General features: G+C 40.1%; 1 protein-coding gene across 6 annotated transcripts in view; it reads left to right on the top strand.

The window, feature by feature from the left end:
- CCSER1 (coiled-coil serine rich protein 1) overlaps positions 1 to 19177 on the top strand; it is a 701360-nt gene that overhangs the window by 206990 nt on the left and 475193 nt on the right. The window lies entirely within an intron of this gene.

Here is a 19177-nt window from a genome sequence, read left to right as displayed (position 1 = left end):
TTGCCTTTTCTGGTTTATAACACTATGTGCCAGGAGAAGCTTGACATGGCAATAAACCCCCTGATTTCTTGAAGGGATGTTTCAACAAAGAAGGGGTTGGCTTTCCACAGCTGGTGGTCCAGCTTTGAAACAGCCTCCACACCAAGATTTGGCAGAGCATATAAACTGTGGCGTTTGCTTCCCCCTGGCAAGCTAAAGAATTTTCCTTTAGACATTGCCATAAAGTTGTTTTATGGGTGCATTGTTGTCGAAATTTTCTGCAGAAGAAATAGTTTTATATGCCTATGGTATATTTAGTTGTGAGCTGTGATAGCAAAAGTAGGGCATAAATTAATAAAGATAATAAAATATTATTATTCCCTGCGCGCGCACGCACACACACACACACTACAAAAGCACACTGAACTGACAGTTTCAATGAACACCCACCTATAACCCACAAGATCCCTTTTCTAAATAAATACAGTCAGGTTGGATTCTACCAGTACATCCATGGAGATAGGAATTTGGTTCTTGGCCAGTTAGAGCTCCCTTTGGACTGGCGTAATAGTCCAAATGTGCAGCCCCTAGTCGAAATGTGTAGCCACCTGATCTTGTATTCATGCAACAGATTGAACTACTGGGTGGATAATCTGGGAAGAAGCACAATTAACCACTGGAAGACGAAAGCCCAGTGAAGTGAGAACCATGAATATCATGTTTTGTGTAGGATCAAGTACCTTGGCAATGCAAAACAAGTCATACTTGTCTCCCTGATCTCCCATAGCACTTACTTCCCCCAGTGCAAATTTGTATTATATTTCTCCAACAGCATTTACAGGTGAGTTCAGAGGAAGATGAAGCGGAAAGCTAATAAGCTAGAGACTTTGAACACTTCAAGCCTAGATTATATTTTTTTCACACATACTACCCTGCTGTATGACATTTGTTCAGAGTTGATTTGTTGTTTGAATTCATAGAAATAAAACAATTTTAAAAAGCGCACTGACATTTGGGGCAAACATTCCAAGTCTCCTTGGTGTTGCTATGGTGACAGTTCAGCAAGCCTCTGTTGAAGGAATGCGGATGCTAAAACTTCTTGTGAACTTTATTTTAGCTTGGTAGGAAGCGCCAAACATATTCATAAAAAACACACACAAAAGCCCAGAGACATGTTGAGATGGCTACATAATGGAAGGGATGTGTCCTAGCTGAGAACACCAAAAAAGGAAGCTAGTTTGTGTTCTGGAAAATAAAGCACTTCTAAGTGTGGCTGATCACAGGCTGCCAGATGAAAGCTCATGCTGCCTTGCAAGGAACAATCTTAGGAATCTGGAAATACGTAATAAAGGTCTCTTGTATGCTGAGGATTTCAGTGAGACTATGCTTTGTTGCTTGATGCTAGCAGCGTTGACAAACCACAATAATAAAATGTCAGTGTAACAGAGTGCAACTCCACTGAGAACTGATTCACACAATCTATTTTTGTCTCCGCCATTTCCATGTTTATTTTGAGTGAGCTGTTGCTGTTATGCTGCTTCTTTTCCCTGTACCAGCCTGCCCCTCTCAATATCTCTGAGAGAGGGGCAGTGCATGGGGATAATAAGTAATAATAATAATAATTTTTATTTATACCTTGGCCTCCCCAGCCAAAACTGGGCTCAGAGCAGCTAACATCAAATATATGACAAATCACCATAAAATCAAGCGATCAAGTAAAATACATCCTACATCCTAAAATCAAGTCAAAATCAAAGCAAAATCCAGTCAGGATGCAGGAAAGGGTAGCGTCTTGCTTTTGGAATGCCCTTCTATCCCAGATACAGCCAACACCTACTTTACTTTCTATTTGGTGCCAATTTAAAATGTATTCATTTGCCCAAGCAGATTTGTAATGGAGCTGGGCATTTTGTTTAGACTCAGGATAGAACAGCCTATAGTATTAAAGGAAATACAGTAATTGAAAACTTTCCAGTGTTCACATATGAAGGGATGAGGTAACAAATCATAGTTCTGCTGCTGTAGGAAATTAGGGGTAAGAGACTGGATTCCTGGACATTAATCAGGAAAGCTCTTTTTTAATTTGAAACTTTATGTCTTGGCACTCCCGTGGCACCACAGCACTACTTTTGGTAAGTTACAGTAACTTTCATTTGCAGTACTGCAAATAACAGTGACCAAGCATATATGATGCAATGGTACATGGTGCAGAGGTTTAAAAAGACTAGCAAAATTAAATATCCTGGGAGGAATTTAATGGCATATAATATTCACCATAAAACTGGTGATGATGCTGAAAAGCAATTCTAGAGACTTTAGAATTTGTTTCTCTTAATTGGTGCAAATAACATGACTTAACTAGTTGAATAAAGCCCCTTCAGTTCTTCAGATGCCCAGTTTGGGAGGATCATGTAGAGGGCCCTAATGATGTACATTGCAAAACCATGGAGCCATCAAAATGGAGTTATATCCAATTCAGCTTATCATCCTGCTATTATTATTATGGCAATGAAGTTTTTGTCATTTTGGTTGTCACTGGTGAGGAATCACAAACCATAATGATGTCAGGACATAGGGCAAGTTGGGGAGAGGGTGGGGCTTGATACAGAGCTGCCATTTTTTAAATAGAAAACTTGAGAGTTTCGCTCCTCCTTGAAAACTTTATCCCCATTCTCCAGGGGATATGGTGCATGCTGTTTCTGTTTGTAATCTAAATTGGTTGTATTAAGTCTTCAAGTGTGTGATTGATAGGTCCCGGGTTGCAAGGTGAGATGGAAGGAAGTAGATAATTAAGCTGCTTGTGCATTATCTGGGCAGATACATCGAAAGAGCTGCTTTACTGAACAGGAGAGCACCTTATCAGATTTGTTATTGTAATGAACTGGTGATGCTTTTTATTATGCTGTGTGGCAGCTGTTAACACTCTCATAAAACATATTGCCAACCAGAATAATGCTAAATTGCTGTTCAAACACAGCTATCTGGGAAGCCAAGGTTACCTTGATGGCACAACAGAAATAGTCCACTGATTTACTCAGGCACATTTCCTTCTGTATGGTATTGACTTGGCTACATCTAATCTAGCTCTATACCTAAGAACTTTAGAGCATTTTCACAGCCTTCTGGGTTTTGTGTGTGTGACTGCCCAGTGCCAGATGCACAGCTGATTGCAATTTTACCTGCCACATCCTGAGAGTCCTGTATTAATTTCCAGCATGCACTTGACCCCTAGCCCTTGGCATGGTGAACAGCAAGTCTTGGTAATGCTAAGCCAATTTTACGCGGATCTTTTTACACAACGGTTTTTGACAAAATGCAATGGGAGACTACACTGAGGAATTTTGTGGACAAAATAAATTTCATTTCCCCTGTTGGTGTTCAGAGTTGTGTGTGACCGCAAGTGTGCATATCCGACACAGTATATGGCACCTTGGAAAGCTATGCTTTAATTTTTGATAAAATGAATTACTAGGCTTAATTAATGCAGGTAAAAACTTGTAAGCAAATGAGCAAGCCTGGAAAGTTTTTGGAAAGTATACTGAGATTAAGTGATGTTTCTAAGGCTCTGGGCCAATGGTCACTAAAGCCTAATCTCCTTGGAAATTAACCTGCATCTGAATGTGCATGATTTATTACTAAACACAGAATTTGGGTTAAGAGAATACATGCAGTTTTGTTCTTTTTTTGGCAAAGGCAATCCTTTGATGAAAACAAGAACCATTAATTGTATATTTTGATTTGCTGAGTGACAGACTCTACTTACTAAGGATGCTCATAAAGTTGGTTTGGCTGAGGTCCTGGTATGAGTTTTGAGGGCTCATAAAGCTGACCTCATAGAAGAGGTGAACATTATAGGGCTCCTGAATTATTTTCCAGCTTGGATTAAAAAAAGCTGCCTTACAGAAGAAAGATGTGGAATGCTATGGTTTACGACTCCATATTAGATTTTCTGGAAAATTGATCAGTGGACTTGGCATTTATGGATATTTTGACAATTTGTCATCAAGTTGATTTAATAACATTTCCCCTCTGCCTCTCTTTCAAAATACAGAATACCTAGGTTATGCCCACTGGCCCACCCACTCTCTTCATCCAGCCAATCTACCCAATTCCCTTTAAGCAGAACTCACCTGACTGGGATGCATGATGATTATCTAGTCCAACAGTGAAGTAAGACAGTGAGGAAGGTGTCTCTCTTATTTCTCCTCTAGTGCACTTGGATTGAAGGTTTGACAGGGGCCTGGCAAATTCATTTGGAAAAATAGACCAAACTATTTCTGTTTTTTTCATTAGTTCCTTCTGAATCAATCTAGTGGAAGTCTGTGTATAAGTTTCTAATGCTTGTCTGTCTTGCTAAGAGAAAAAAGTGAATTGCTGGAAGATTTTTTATTTTTGTATGTATTACAACATAGGTATAGAACGCAATATTCATTTAATAATAAAGTACCTAATCTTGCAATAAAGACTACATTATTACAATTTAGGAGGGAAATCTCAATAGTTAGTGTATCAGTTCCAATGATTAATGAATAACACACAAAAGTATGGATATGTAACACTTTTGCTATATTTATGTTTCAAACTTTGCACCATAAGGCTACAGTCACACCTGCCTAGAATTAAGTCCAATTGAACTCAGCAGGGCTTACTTTAAGTAGATAAGTAAAGGATTGCTCTGTATATTTTTTTGTTTGTTTTCGAATTCACAGTTATTGGTATTAATGCTTTTGATCATATGCTCATAATTAGTCATAAATTTATTGCTAAATTTCTTAAGAGAACAAGGGAATCTCAACACAAAGACCTAATGATTTCCCCGCGAAATGTAAAGCCTTTGAGAAGCCAACTAAAAAATGATGTTCAATACAAATTGTCACTGAGCCCACCCTTTGTAAACCACATAGGAATATCTGGAGAAATTTAATGGACTACAGGAAAGAGCAGAAACACTTAAGCATTAATGCTATCTGTGAAAGTAGACAAAATTAATTTAGTAATTTGGAACGTTGCAGCATTTGAATTAAAGTTCCCTCTCAATAATTACAAATTAGGTTGCAGAAACAGATTTGCAACTCAGCTGTGAGGATTAATCAAGTACATTATTACAAGATGCTGTTTGCGAGTAATAAAACATCATAAAATTGAAATAAATGCAATATGTGCACGTGCGCACAAAGAAAACTAAGACAGCTCTGTTATGAGACGGATGTGTAGTGGATTAACAACACAAACTTGTGCATGTCTAAATAGAAGTAAGCCCCATTGAGTTCAACTGGACCTACTTTGTCAAGTAAGGAGGCATGTACCATGAGGTTAATTATCTTGCCATGTTGTATAATAGGTAAGTTCCCCAGGCAGCCACAGCAGCACTGGAGCTGCTTGTAGTTTTACATTTTATTTATTTGTAAATGAAAAGATTTCTATACTGCTTCTCACCAATCTGATTTCTTATATAATAGAACAAAATCAAATAAAAAACAATAATTATCATTAAAAGCAATAAGATCACTTCCAGTTCTTGACTGGACAAAGTTCAATGTGTTAGTTCTGGTATATAAAGCCCAGTACGACTTGGGACTTGGATACCTAAAATATCAACTCTCCCCTTGTATACCTGACCAATCACACTGCACAGTGCAGAAGAGGGTCTTCTGCAGATACCAACTCATCAAAAAGTCTGCTCCCCCCAGATAGGAATTGGGTCTTTAGTGTTATGGCACCTATCCTTTGCAATTCCTCCCCTTAAATATTAGGCAGTTACTATCTCTGTTGACATTTTTGTGCCTACTGAAGACCTCCCTCCTTCAGCAAGCCTTTTAAACTAGAGATCTTTCCCAGTCTGCATCTGTATTGGAATTGTTTTTAGGAGGTTTTATTATCGCTTGTGTGTTTGCCACCTTAGCTCCTTTGGGACGAAGGGCAGGAGATATAAATTTAATAATAATAATAATAATAGTAGTAGTAGTAGTAAATCTTCACTTGATCTATATCCAGCTTCCTTTTCCTCCCAAAGGAGTCTGTCACAATGACCAGCGGCTTCCTGTGAGCAGGGCCAGTTGGATGGGACTTTGTTTTATTGATTATAGTTTAGAAATTATTTATTATAATTGTTAAGAGTGAATTTCTGTTTAATTTTTATATGCTGCTATTTAATATTATTCTACACTGTTCTATTGGATTGTTGAATATTACTTTGTTTGATATGTTGCTTATTTTAAAGTTATGTTTTATTATCACATTTTTGTATTGGATTAGATTGTTATAAGGTGTACATTCTTTGTTTCTTCAGCTTGTAAACCACCTTGGGTATTATAAAGTAGAAAGACAGTATACAAATTAAAAGTGATGCTGCTGCTGCTGCTGCTGATAACCATACCTCCTTCTCAGCTGGTTGATAACTGAGATATGAGGGCAGTTGGCCGGCCCCATGTTTCCATTGCTCAGAAGCTTACAGCCACACTTTTGATTGCACCAGAAGGAAGCAGCTCCAACCGTGTAGTGGGTATATGTGAAAAACTGACATGTGGCCTATAGAAACAGTATTTTTATTTTTACCATACCATTATGGGAAGAGTATTGTTTATAGAAGTCAAAGTAAATTTGTGATTTGCTTGTCAGGCATCATTTTAAAAATGAGAACATTTTTGGAAAGTCTAAAATTCTTTTTCATTGTGGAAACCTTCACAAAGGCATTGCAATAATCACTGTTTCTGCAATATACTGCTGGTGGTATTTAAAAAAAGGAAAGATAACACCTGAAAGTGAAAGTAAGATAACAGACATTATATAGAAATTGAATATAACCACTGGAGATATTTTCCAGAGATAAAAATGAAGCATACAAAATGACAGTGTGGAGCCAAATTCCTAATAGATGATTGCACCATTTAAGTGTTTTTCCAATTTCCCCAGTTAAGTCGAACATTGAAGTGGATGAGCAATTCTCTCCTGTGTGAGCTCTTTAAATCCATGCTTAAAGCTGAATAGCCTTACAACAGGAACTGAGATCACTTGGTCCAGTTATCAGGATCTTACGATTTGGCTTTGATGAATGCCACATGTAACTACTGATCCACAGCCCCAGGCAGAGGGTGTATTCACAGTATTCCAAGAGTCTTGCCCCATAACAGTCCATCTTTCTTGACATGGTTTACACTGAACTTTATGATGACCACTTACAGGGCCAGTACTGGGATCAGCATCCTTTACAGCTTGCAAAGGCCCCAAACCTAGCAAGGGGCCTACTGATTTTGGAGCTCCTGATTCTGCTCTTCTTACTTGCTGGCATGGTCGGTTCACTTATTTTTTCTAAGCAAGTGACCATGATGGATGGAAGAAGAAGGAGCAGCAGCCCTGTTTCACTCTGGGTAATAATATGCGTACGGTGACCATAGAGAGAGGACAAGTCATAGAATCATAGAATCATAGAGTTGGAAGAGACCACAAGGGCCATCGAGTCCAACCCCCTGCCAAGCAGGAAACACCATCAGAGCACTCCTGACATATGGTTGTCAAGCCTCTGCTTAAAGACCTCCAAAGAAGGAGACTCCACCACACTCCTTGGCAGCAAATTCCACTGTCGAACAGCTCTTACTGTCAGGAAGTTCTTCCTATTGTTTAGGTGGAATCTTCTTTCTTGTAGTTTGGATCCATTGCTCCGTGTCCGCTTCTCTGGAGCAGCAGAAAACAACCTTTCTCCCTCCTCTATGTGACATCCTTTTATATATTTGAACATGGCTATCATATCACCCCTTAACCTCCTCTTCTCCAGGCTAAACATGCCCAGCTCCCTTAGCCGTTCCTCATAAGGCATCGTTTCCAGGCCTTTGACCATTTTGGTTGCTCTTCTCTGGACACGTTCCAGTTTGTCAGTGTCCTTCTTGAACTGTGGTGCCCAGAACTGGACACAGTACTCCAGGTGAGGTCTGACCAGAGCTGAATACAGTGGCACTATTACTTCCCTTGATCTAGATGCTATACTCCTATTGATGAGGCCCAGAATTGCATTGGCTTTTTTAGCTGCCGCGTCACTGTTGGCTCTGGGTCACTGGGCAACAACCCCAGTAAAGGCATGGACCTTGTCAGTGATGGGCCCAACAAGGTCAACTTGCCCAAGGGCCTCCTAAAAGGTGGAACTGGCCCTGATAATTGTGCATTCTCTGGTGGTTTCTTTCTTGCAGCCTTTGTCCATCAGCTTCTGTGCACCATGTTTATGTTTATTGAATACTCATGTTTTCTCTCCCTAATGCTGTGCCAGTTCAATTTTTACTTTTTCTGTAAACCACTTTGAGGTTTGCTTTTTACAAAAAAAGTGGTGTATGAATTTTATGAAATAAAAATAAATAGATAATTTGGGGGAAATGGGGAGAGTAATGGAGGGTGGGTGGCAAAGCTGGATGGGGAGAGATTCAGGAAGGACAAAAAGGACATTCTTTATGTAACACATAGTTAAACTTATGCTAGTGATAGTCATCGGCCTAGATCGCTTAAAATCAGAAAAAAATCATGAAGATTAAAGGAATCAATGGCTCCTAGTTATGACTGATATTATGCCACTGCCAGGATCAGGGGCAACATGCCTCTGAACAATAGTATGGGAACCACAATGGGAAGCCAGATGGTGGGTTACTCAACAGTCCTTTGGTCGGATCCAACATTGAAATTGTTAAGTTCTTAAATGAAATCCAGAGGCAGTGCAGCTCTGAATTCCAGCTTTGGGGAGATAACTACTGGGATGATGGCTTGTGGGCTTTCCAGAAGCAGGTGAACATTAGAAGAACTCTGTTAGTTCAGACCAAAGGCCTAGTTCATCAGTGTCCTGTTTCCTACACTGACCAATCAGCTATACCTATGGGGAACCCAAAAGCAGGGCATGAGGTACATCTGTCTGCCTGGTTGTTGGAAATTGAATTTTGGGAGAGATGGCCTCAAGGTCTGAACCAAGAGGGCTCTTCTTTTGTTTTTATGGTGCTGACTAGCTCAGCTTTTTTGTTCTCCCAGACCATACACATTCTCTGCTGACTTCTGGTCACACAACACATTTCCAAATTGTCTGTGAAAGTAACAAGATGCTGAGTTTAAGGATGTTTAGAAAATATATTTTTGTTACTGAACGTTTAAAAGACTATGCAAATGATATGAGATACAATTCAAATAAGAAACAATTAGCAAAGGACACAAAAGGTCAGCATCTGTTATTAAGATAATATGTTATGCCAAATGGTTTACATTCCATGGAGATATTCTAGCTAATCAAATTCTGCTGTGTTAGTTCAGCTTTTGATCCCTTGAAAATAACAAATAATAATCAGCATTGTAATATTAGGACTAATCTCAACTAATCATTCTTTCAGAAAGTTTCTCTTTTAAGTGATTCCAGTTGCTGCAAATTGGCCAAGATTCTTTTGTTTCACATTACTGGTTAATTGTTTGGACTTTTCATATCAAGTATTCTGTAAAAGTCTGCTGTGAACTTCATATATTCGCACAGTGAAAAAAAAATAGTTTTCCTATAATTTACAGTCATGGGAAAAATAAAGTATGCTCTTCGAATTCTGTGGTTTCGCATATGAGGATATAATAACAATCATCAGCGGATCTTAAAATAGGTGTATACACCCTCCGATGAACATATTGCACTGTGTCATTTATTTAACAGCCATGTGTTGTTATCCGTTAATACAGCTTAAGGTTTGGCCTTTTTACTAATACTACATACTGACTAACCATTTTTTAAGGAATTGGGTACTGTATATGGTCCAGAAATGGCTGCACCATTATAAAATGCCAACATTACAATCTTGACACTCCATCTTGCTTCACCGTGGTTTAAAATATTCTCTTCCGATAATGTAGCCTATTGCCAGGTGCCACAGCAAATGGACGAAGGGTCCACTTTAACTCTGTACGTAAGTGAGGACTGGATTGGCACACTATTGTACTGCAAATCCCCTAATTAGTGACAGCAAGCAAGGGTTTTACTTATATTTTGACAGCCTCTTCAAAAATGAAATGCCCAAAAGTACTAAATGGAAATAGTTTTGCTTTATGTGCATATTATGCAGTAAGAGACAGTGACAATGAAAATGTACTCCTAACTTCTTCCTTTCACTTTCATAAATGAAAAGCAACATGCTCTGCTGTCATTAACTACCGTTAAACCAATCACTTCCATGCCTGTAACATTAAGCAATTTAATAGTAGGATGTAGGTGTTTCTTTTAAGGTACTTAAAGTGTTTGGCATCTAGTTACTTTTTGCTTCCTTAAATCAATCCTGTTAAACATATTATGTTAATAGTAGATGTATTTCTGTATGGCAGGTGGAGGATCCAAGACTATAAAAATAGTATCTTGCATAAGGCCATTTAGCGAGTGAGGTAGGATTTGAACCAGGGACTCCTGATTTCTAGCTCAGCCTCTTTGCCACATGTGGTCCACTTGTTTACCTCTATATCTGTGCACTAATTTCTAAGCTCAAAAGGTAAAGGACCACTGGATGGTTAAGTCCAGTCAAAGGTGACTATGGGGCGCAGTGCTCATCTTGCTTCAGGCTGAGGGAGCTGGCCTTTGTCCACAGACAGCTTTCCGGGTCATGTGGCCAGTATGACTAAACAGCTTCTGGGCTACAACACCTGCTGGGTGGGGATGCCACAGAAAGGCAAAGAAGTGTTTGTCAGGAGTCCAGGGGGCTGGCCCTTTAAGAGTCACAGTCTTTAGATAAAGGGGCAGAGTTTGGGAAAGATGGACTTGAGGCCGACACTCATCAGACCTCAGTCCTCATACAGCTGCTGCTTGCTGGAAGATATCCATGGATATTGCCTTGTACTTGTGGGTACCTGGTACAAGTGGGTCAAAGCAAACGTAACTGTCAATAGAAAAGTATTCATTAATATATTAAAATACTGTGGATTGAATACCTGGTGAAGCTTGATTGATGCTGGATCGAAGCCACAAAAGGATAGGTTGGAGGAACCCATTTTGCGTTATGATTTCATGCAGATACTATCAAAATGCACAAAGGTCTGAAGAGAAGACAATGTCACCAGGGACACTTTGGTCAGGGCTTTTGCGCTTTCCCCCATCCCCATTTTACCATCTTGCCTGAACACTACTATATTCTTTTCCACTTTTGTATTTAAAACATAAAGAAAGCAAAAGTCACAAAGTGTTTGGTTCAAGTGCTCACAACTCTTTCAGAAGCACCATTTACCTCTTCACATTGGATTAAGCCACTGATCATTTCACTTTTAAACAAAATAGTTGATCAATGGGAGCTGAAATCAATTGAGGTTGCTCAGGCATGTCTGAAGGCAGAATATGATCTATCTATATTTAATTAAGTAAATTGGAATGAAACCAAAGTGGATTGTTGGTTGCACTGTCCAGGCAAGAGCAATAGTACTTCAGAAGTCATTTAGCTACAGCACTGTGGAAATCTAAGATAACAGAGCTATTGTTGGGGTTTCAACATTTATACTGCTCATTGACGTCCAAATTGAAAACCAGTTTTTCATGGGCAAGTTGAATGGAGACAGAAGCATGGACATTGATTCCAGTCAAAAACTATTGCAGAGGCACTGCCTTTAAATACAAACCATTTACTTTTGTGGCACAGCATCTCTTTGATTAAAATTTCATTATGTTTGAAAGATAATTATCCTGCACTCAGTAAAGAGGAGAGTTAATTTGCATTTTATAGGGAGTTCATTTGTGGTTTTTGCCATTAAGCATATCATCCTGACACTTAAAAAAATGTAGGGCTAAAATTAATACACCTTAAAAAATTTTTGATTAGTAACAACAACAGAAAGTACTGAGTTGTGCACACAGATTTTCCACGTGGGAATTCTGAACTTTGTCTCCAGTCTATGTAGCTGAATAAGAGCTATTTGAAGATATTCCAGCAACGTAACACTAGAGATGTTGCTGGAAGTCCATCTTCCTTGACTTGGAATAGAAATTTTGGTAAATTGTAATGGTGAGCTCATAACAGTTTATAGCAAGTAGTGTATTCCATGTGTAAGGATTAGGGTCAGCAGAATGCATTCTGCAAGGCTGGGAGCATCCTGTCCCCTTGCTATAAGAGAAGATTTCAGGAGGATGGGGAGAAGGGACATAACAGACAGACACACACACACACACACACACACACACACACACACACACACACACCCCTCATGCTCCAGAAATGTTTCTTAGCTGTACTTTATAGCTGCAAGGGCTGAGATTAAGGGCTGCCTGCCTTTGTGGGGAGCATTCTTAATGTGAGCTCCTAAAATCACTACAAGGCTAGCTGCCTGGAACACTCCTCTTAGTGACTGGGGATGCACAGCAACAATTTGTTGTGTTTCAACTTACATAGAGTAATATTCAAATAGTGCCAGGCACTAGAGTTCATTAAAGAAAAAAACACCACATTACAGTGTGGTGAAGTGGTTAAGGGTGTTGGACTTGGGCCAAGAAGATATAGGTTCAAATTCCTACTTGGTCATGAGGCTCACTAGGTAACTTTGGCCTATGACTCTCTCTCTCAGCCTGGTTGTTTTGAGGATAAAATGGAGGGGAAGGAACCCTGTATACTGCCTTGAGCTCTTTGGTGGGAAGGAGAGACATAAATGTGTCCCTATTCCCTTCCCCCATGTTTACGTAACTGTAAAAGTAACATCTGAAAAGTGCTTATGTTAGTTAGCAGTTAGAGAGAATGACAAATGTGATATGGATCTATTAGATCAAATCAAGTAATGTTTACATCCTTTTTTGTAATTTGTACAATTTCAGTTCATTTTTTTTTCCTGTGAAGAATTCGGCTGCATAAATCGGAGTTTTGTTTTTGCCTTTGGGCTTGCATTAAAAAGTATCCCTGGTAACAATGTTGCTGCCATTGTTGTTATAACAAGAATCTATAATTAAATTTATCTAAATGTTCTGTGCCCATGACAGTAAGCGAAGGACGAGAATAACAATTATTTTCTACAATATCTCTTGAGATTCAGTCAGCAAACGTATGCTTCAATTTTGCCTGCATTTGTCTTTGTAAAGCTGAACAGAACATGGCAGGACAGCATTTTATTGGGGGACGAGGGGGGAGAATTCCCTTGATGAGTTTTCTGGATGATAGGCCTATCATTATACACTATTTTCTCCTTTGTTTCGTTCCATTATGACAAGTAATCAACAGTCCTCCATTTGGCATCTTGTGTGCTTAGGGATGACTTGCACAATAGAAATACCTTAAAATGTCACTTACATAAAGGAGCACAAGAGGATAATTCCAGTTAAGGAAGTGAAATGGAATTTGTAGCAGAAAAGATGCTGAATCAAATTGCATGGTATCTAATTTCCAAAGATAGCTGTTGCAGCATACTGAGTAACTGCACTGTGTTAGCTGAAGCAGAATCTGGACAAGTCCATCTTCTTCCTCCTCTTCCATTTTCTTTTGGTAATTGCAGCTGACTGTACTTAAAACCATAGTCCTTGTCACAGTTTGCAAAAGGGCAGCATGGAGATAAAGGAACTGTGGGGTTTTGTGCTTAGCCCTGCTTTTGATGCTTCCTCAAATGCTGGATTCTTATATATTAAACAGAATCCTTCTCTAAGTGCCTCATCTGAAGGAGGCTTTGAGGGTGATAGCAAGGAAGAGGGCCTTCTTAGTTGTGGCTCCCCATCTGTGAAATGCTCTCTCCGCTGAGGTCTGCCTTCATTGACATTGGCCAAGTAAAGACTTACTTTCCCCCAGGCTTTTGATGGACAAAACTGATACTGTTTTATTGCTAGTTTGCTGCCAAAGTTTCCTTGGGTTCTTACAAGGGAGGGAGCCCATTTTGTGTGTGTGTGTTGTATGAAAAAGTGTTAGTGTTAATTTCCTTTCTTTGTTCCTATAGTATAATGTATTGCTGTTTATATTTTTATATGTAAGATGCTTAATAGGTTTAATAAATGGTTAGTAATAATAATAAATTTGGGCTCAGGGCTACATATGTGACACTGCAGACCGTTTGTACCCATGTTCCTATTTTTCCTTCTTTAGAATTCATAGCTACTGTTCCTGTAGCAGGCTTGTAGGAGACAAATGAACAATGTTATACAGCAAAAATGCCAACTCCCCTTCAGTTTTGCATTTGTCTCCTTACATGTGTACAGCACCTATAAAAGTATTGTTAGACAGTTTCACAGCTGTAATTGTGGTGGAAATGTAGGTGTAGGATGTGTTAGCATTCAGTTTCCGAGGAATAGTTTTCAGTGTGGGAGGTGAGCCATCTCGTAAAGAGTGAATGGGGATAAGATGCTGTTCGTTGAGAAAAAGGCTGGCTTTGAATTCCAGGTGCTTATTGGTCAGGTTCCCTCTGTTGGGTTTCTGAATGGTGGTGAGCTTCCCACTATGCAGCAGTGGAGCATTGCTTCAGAATGCTGTGGTGCTGAGGCCAAGGAAGCTCAAGAGGCAGCTGATGGAAAGCAGGAGGACAATATGGAACAGGAGCTGCATGACACCTTGGGGAAAGATATTTGTTGTTGTTTAGTCATTTAGTCATGTCCGACTCTTCGTGAACCCCTGGACCAGAGCACGCCAGGCACTTCTGTCTTCCACTGCCTCCCACAGTTTGGTCAAACTCATGCTGGTAGCTTCGAGAACACTGTCCAACCAGCTCGTCCTCTGTCACCCCCTTCTCCTTGTGCCCTCAATCTTTCTCAACATCAGGGTCTTTTCCAGGGAGTCTTCTCTTCTCATCAGGTGGCCAAAGTATTGGAGCCTCAGCTTCACGATCTGTCCTTCCAGTGAGCACTCAGGGCTGATTTCCTTAAGAATGGATACGTTTGATCTTCTTGCAGTCCATGGGACTCTCAAGAGTCTCCTTCAGCACCATAATTCAAAAGCATCAATTCTTCAGCCATCAGCCTTCTTTATGGTCCAGCTCTCACTTCCATACATCACTACTGGAAAAACCATAGCTTTAACTATACGGACCTTTGTTGGCAAGGTGATGTCTCTGCTTTTTAAGATGCTGTCTAGGTTTGTCATTGCTTTTCTCCCAAGAAGCAGGCGTCTTTTAATTTCGTGACTGCTGTCACTATCTGCAGTGATCATGGAACCCAAGAAAGCACAAAAAAAACCCCACTGCCTCCATTTCTTCCCCTTCTATTTGCCAAGAGGTGATGGGACCAGTGGCCAAAACCCCTTTCGTCTCAGGTCTGTGGAGTGAGACCAGGGTTGCCTCAGGACTCTGTGTTCTGCTCAGTGAATGTGCAGATGGCTGGAAGTGCCCTCAGTGAAGGGCTGATAACTGTGCCAGATCCAGATTGGAACAGCAGTTTGCTTCTCCCTTGCCTTCTGCCTCGGTGGGCATGAATGGCAACACAGTGGATGTTGTAGTAGCCCTGCCACTTCATGAAACCCCACCGCTGCACAGCCCAGCCCAGCCCACTGGGCTTTTGATTTTAGCCTTAACGTGATACTGCTTTCTTGTGCTGTGATTATGCCTTGCATATTTAGTCACAGACAATGCTATGGGCAGCCCAGGACCTCCACACACACTGCCCAGGCTTGCACCCCAAAGAAGTCACTTTAGTGCTGCTGAGGCAACTAAAACAATATGAGAGGCTGCAGTTACGAGTTACTGGTCTCTGCAGCCACAGTGTGCACTGTGATTCTCCAGCAGTTTGACTTTGCTCCTACAGGCGCACTCCATTGTCTCTTGAGGCAGATGGATATTAACGACAACTGGAAAAATTAAATAAACAAAAGTGATTATGACAGTCATCATAAAAGAATGATAAATCTAGATGCCCTTCCAGCATATGTTCTGTTCTGTTGACTGTGTAATAATAATAATAATAATAATAATAATCCAGTAACTAACTAGTGTCTTTTATTCATTATTTACTTCAGCTTTATCTTCTTTGAAATTACACCACTAGCTGTTTTATGCAGAATGAAAGCTTTCAGGTTTTACTGTAAATTTTACAAGCGTGTCCCCTATTCACAGACATACCTAGGGGGTCTGTTAAAAATAATAATTATGTACCAGTTATTCTCCAGCCACTAAAAGATTGCTGTAATTATGCTTCTTTATATAAAGTTGCAATATCTAATCGTACATGAATAAGTCATACAAAAATATTATAGTTGTTCTTATCATCATCGTTATCATCATTATTATTGCACATACATCCATTGTAATGTCATTTCGTGGACTTTTTCATTGTTGGACCTAAACTGCAGAACTTAAAACATAAAATACGCAAGTGGGGAACATTCCGAAAGGAAGATAATAAAAGCATAAGCGAGGTTTCCTTAACCAGGTGCCCTTCAGATGTTTTAGCCTACAACTCACATCGGTGCCTGCCGGCACAGTCTGAACAGCATTAGTTCTTTATATGTTTTGATTGGGGGGGGTGAGGAAGAGAGGGGAGGTTAGTAGGTGGGGATATATCCCAAACTGTTGGAATTGATAATAATATACAGGCTCTAAGTTATTTTATCTATCAGGGCTGAATTCTTTAATATTGTGGTCTTAAGTAATGGTAGAATTAATATATTTCTACCCAGCAATCATAAAAGAAAACCACATTTGCTTCATAATAGAACCTTAAACTTACCGCAACATAATGCTATTTTAGAAGTACGAAGTTTTCATTTACCATATATACTGATGTATAAGCCAAACGAATATAAGCTGAGGCACCTAATTTTAGCACAAAAAACTGGGAAAACTTATTGACTCGAGTATAAGCCGGTTCACCACACCACAAACCTCCTGGTGGCGGCAAAGGCGGAGGAGGAGGAAGGAGCAGCCTGAAAGGACCCTCACTCAAGTATAAGCCTAGGGAGGCTTTTTCAGCATAAAAAAATGTGCTGAAAATGTCGGCTTATACTCGAGTATATACGGTACTTTGATATCTGCCTATGTAGCTGTTTATATTTGATTCTGGTGTTTCGGGGCGGGGGGCGGGGGATGAAGAGAACATAGCAATATTGACTGATGAGCCAGCAATGGTGTGCTTAGTTTGATCTCTAGAATATATTTATTGATTCCTATAGAAAAAGAATTAATCAGCGTTATGCCTGAAAGGCATGAATGTACGATTTACAGAAAACCATAAAAAAACTTTAAATAGCTGTTAGGAAAGCAGCAAAGGCTACAGGAGAGATACCTACACATCAATTTACAATGCCTGAGCGAATCATATCCTATAATAGGTTATATATGGGGCCAATTTTTTGAAGACCATTCAGAATAAAGCAGCGAGGTTAGTAGCTGGTTTCACTGACTTTCAAAGAGCTTCAGAGGCTTCCATTTTGCTTACATGTGCAATCAGCACTGGAAACAGCTTTTTTGGATCCAATGCTCTATTTGTAGATTGGAGCCTCTGCCCTATAAATCTGAGTTGATACAAATTTGCATATAATTATGTAATATGCAAATATATGTCCTCCTTTGCAGGTGGAGTGAAAGGTCAAAAATAAACCAAGGGGCCACACAACTGATAAGATTTTTGACAGGTGTCAACAGATGTTTTTCCCATAATTGTATTTCCACACTAGAAAAAGCTTAGCCTATTAAATTTCTGCCTGTCACACAGCTGTTAAAGGCCCAAGAGCCCTGCTTCCCAGCAATGGAATTCCTATACCATACAAAGAATTCACATTTTGTGAGTTGTAAACCAGTTATGTTGTTGCTGGTTCTTCCTCACTTGATCTTAGGATGGCAGTGATACACTAAGAACCAGACCAGGAGTGGTATTTCAAATGCGGAGGGGTATGTGTGTGTGCAGTGATAGATGGGAAGGTCAATAGAGATTTAAGCTGTGTCGCTGCCAGGTTTCAGATGCTCATGTATGGATACATAAAGATTAAACTGTTAAAAGGGAACAAGTGTATTCTAAGCATATCTACAGTATTGTGATTATTTACAGTATGTATACCTCATAATGGGACATGGGTGGCTCTGTGGGTTAAAGCACAGAGTGTAGGGCTTGCCGATCAGAAGGTTGGCGGTTCGAATCCCCGTGACGGGGTGAGCTTCTGTTGCTTGGTCCCAGCTCCTGCCAACCTAGCAGTTTGAAAGCACAGCAGTTCGAAGGTAAACGGCAGTTCGAAGGTAAACAGTGTTTCCATGCGCGGCTCTGGTTCACCAGGAGTATTCATGCTGGCCACATGATCCAGAAGCTGTACACCAGCTCCCTCGGCCAATAAAGCAAGATGAGCGCCTCAACCCCAGAGTCCTCCGCGACTGGACCTAATGATCAGGGGTCCTTTTACCTCTTTATACCTCATAATAGATCCATTTCAATTGGGGTTTAGGCCTGATTGTGGCACAGAAACTGCTTTGGACACCTCTGTCAGGAGAGAGACAGGGGAAATGTGTCCTTGTAAATTCTTTTTGACCCATCAGTGGCTTTTGTTACCATCAGCCATGGTATCCTTCAGGAGTGCCTGTCCCGAGTTGGTAGTGGGTAGCATTGCTTTGTGTGGTTCCGGTCCTTCTTGGATGGTTGTTTCAAAAGGGTGATGCTTGGGGAGTGTTCTTTGGCCCTGTGAAGAATTCAATGTGGGGTCCTTCAGGATACAATTTTATCCCCCATGCTGTTTAACATCTACATGAAGCAGCTGAGTGGGGTCTTCTGTTGTCTTAATTGCTCACTTCCCCCAGGCAGTTACCTCACAAGGAAATTGGTTATGACTTAATTAACAGTTAAGTAATGTTAATTTCCTAGGATTTAGAGATGTCTAATACACATTTTATGATGTCTGCCTGACTTAATTAGCTCTCACATATGCTAACTCTAGGTGCTTTGAAGTGGCTTTCACACACAATCTAACACACATACGGGTCCAGCGACCAGTTTTAGCACACCAGCCTTAATTAAGTTCTGGCACTAACTTGATCGAGAATTTAGGATGTCTTGCACCCCAAAATTCCTAATAATATCTTTGAAGAGTAAGCTTCCATATGTATTGTCGGGAGGATTTTGAGCATCACATGGCAGGATAGCCTCAAACAAATATGTTCTGCTCTCCCAAGCTCACATTCCTATCATGTTTGCACTTCTGTCTCAGCAATATCTGTATTGATTTGGTCATATACACAAAATGCAAGATGGCAGGATTCTCAAGGATGTGCTGTATGTGGAGCCAGCTTCAGGCACCAGGCCTGTTGGCAGCCCAACTCTGCATTATAAAGATGTCTGCAAATGTAACAC

The sequence above is a fragment of the Podarcis pityusensis genome, assembly GCF_964106645.2.
Source record: "Podarcis pityusensis genome assembly, chromosome: 9".
Taxonomy (NCBI): Eukaryota; Metazoa; Chordata; class Lepidosauria; order Squamata; family Lacertidae; genus Podarcis; species Podarcis pityusensis.
The sequence above is the reverse complement of the archived record's forward strand: the minus strand, read 5'-3'. Positions and strand labels throughout refer to the sequence as shown.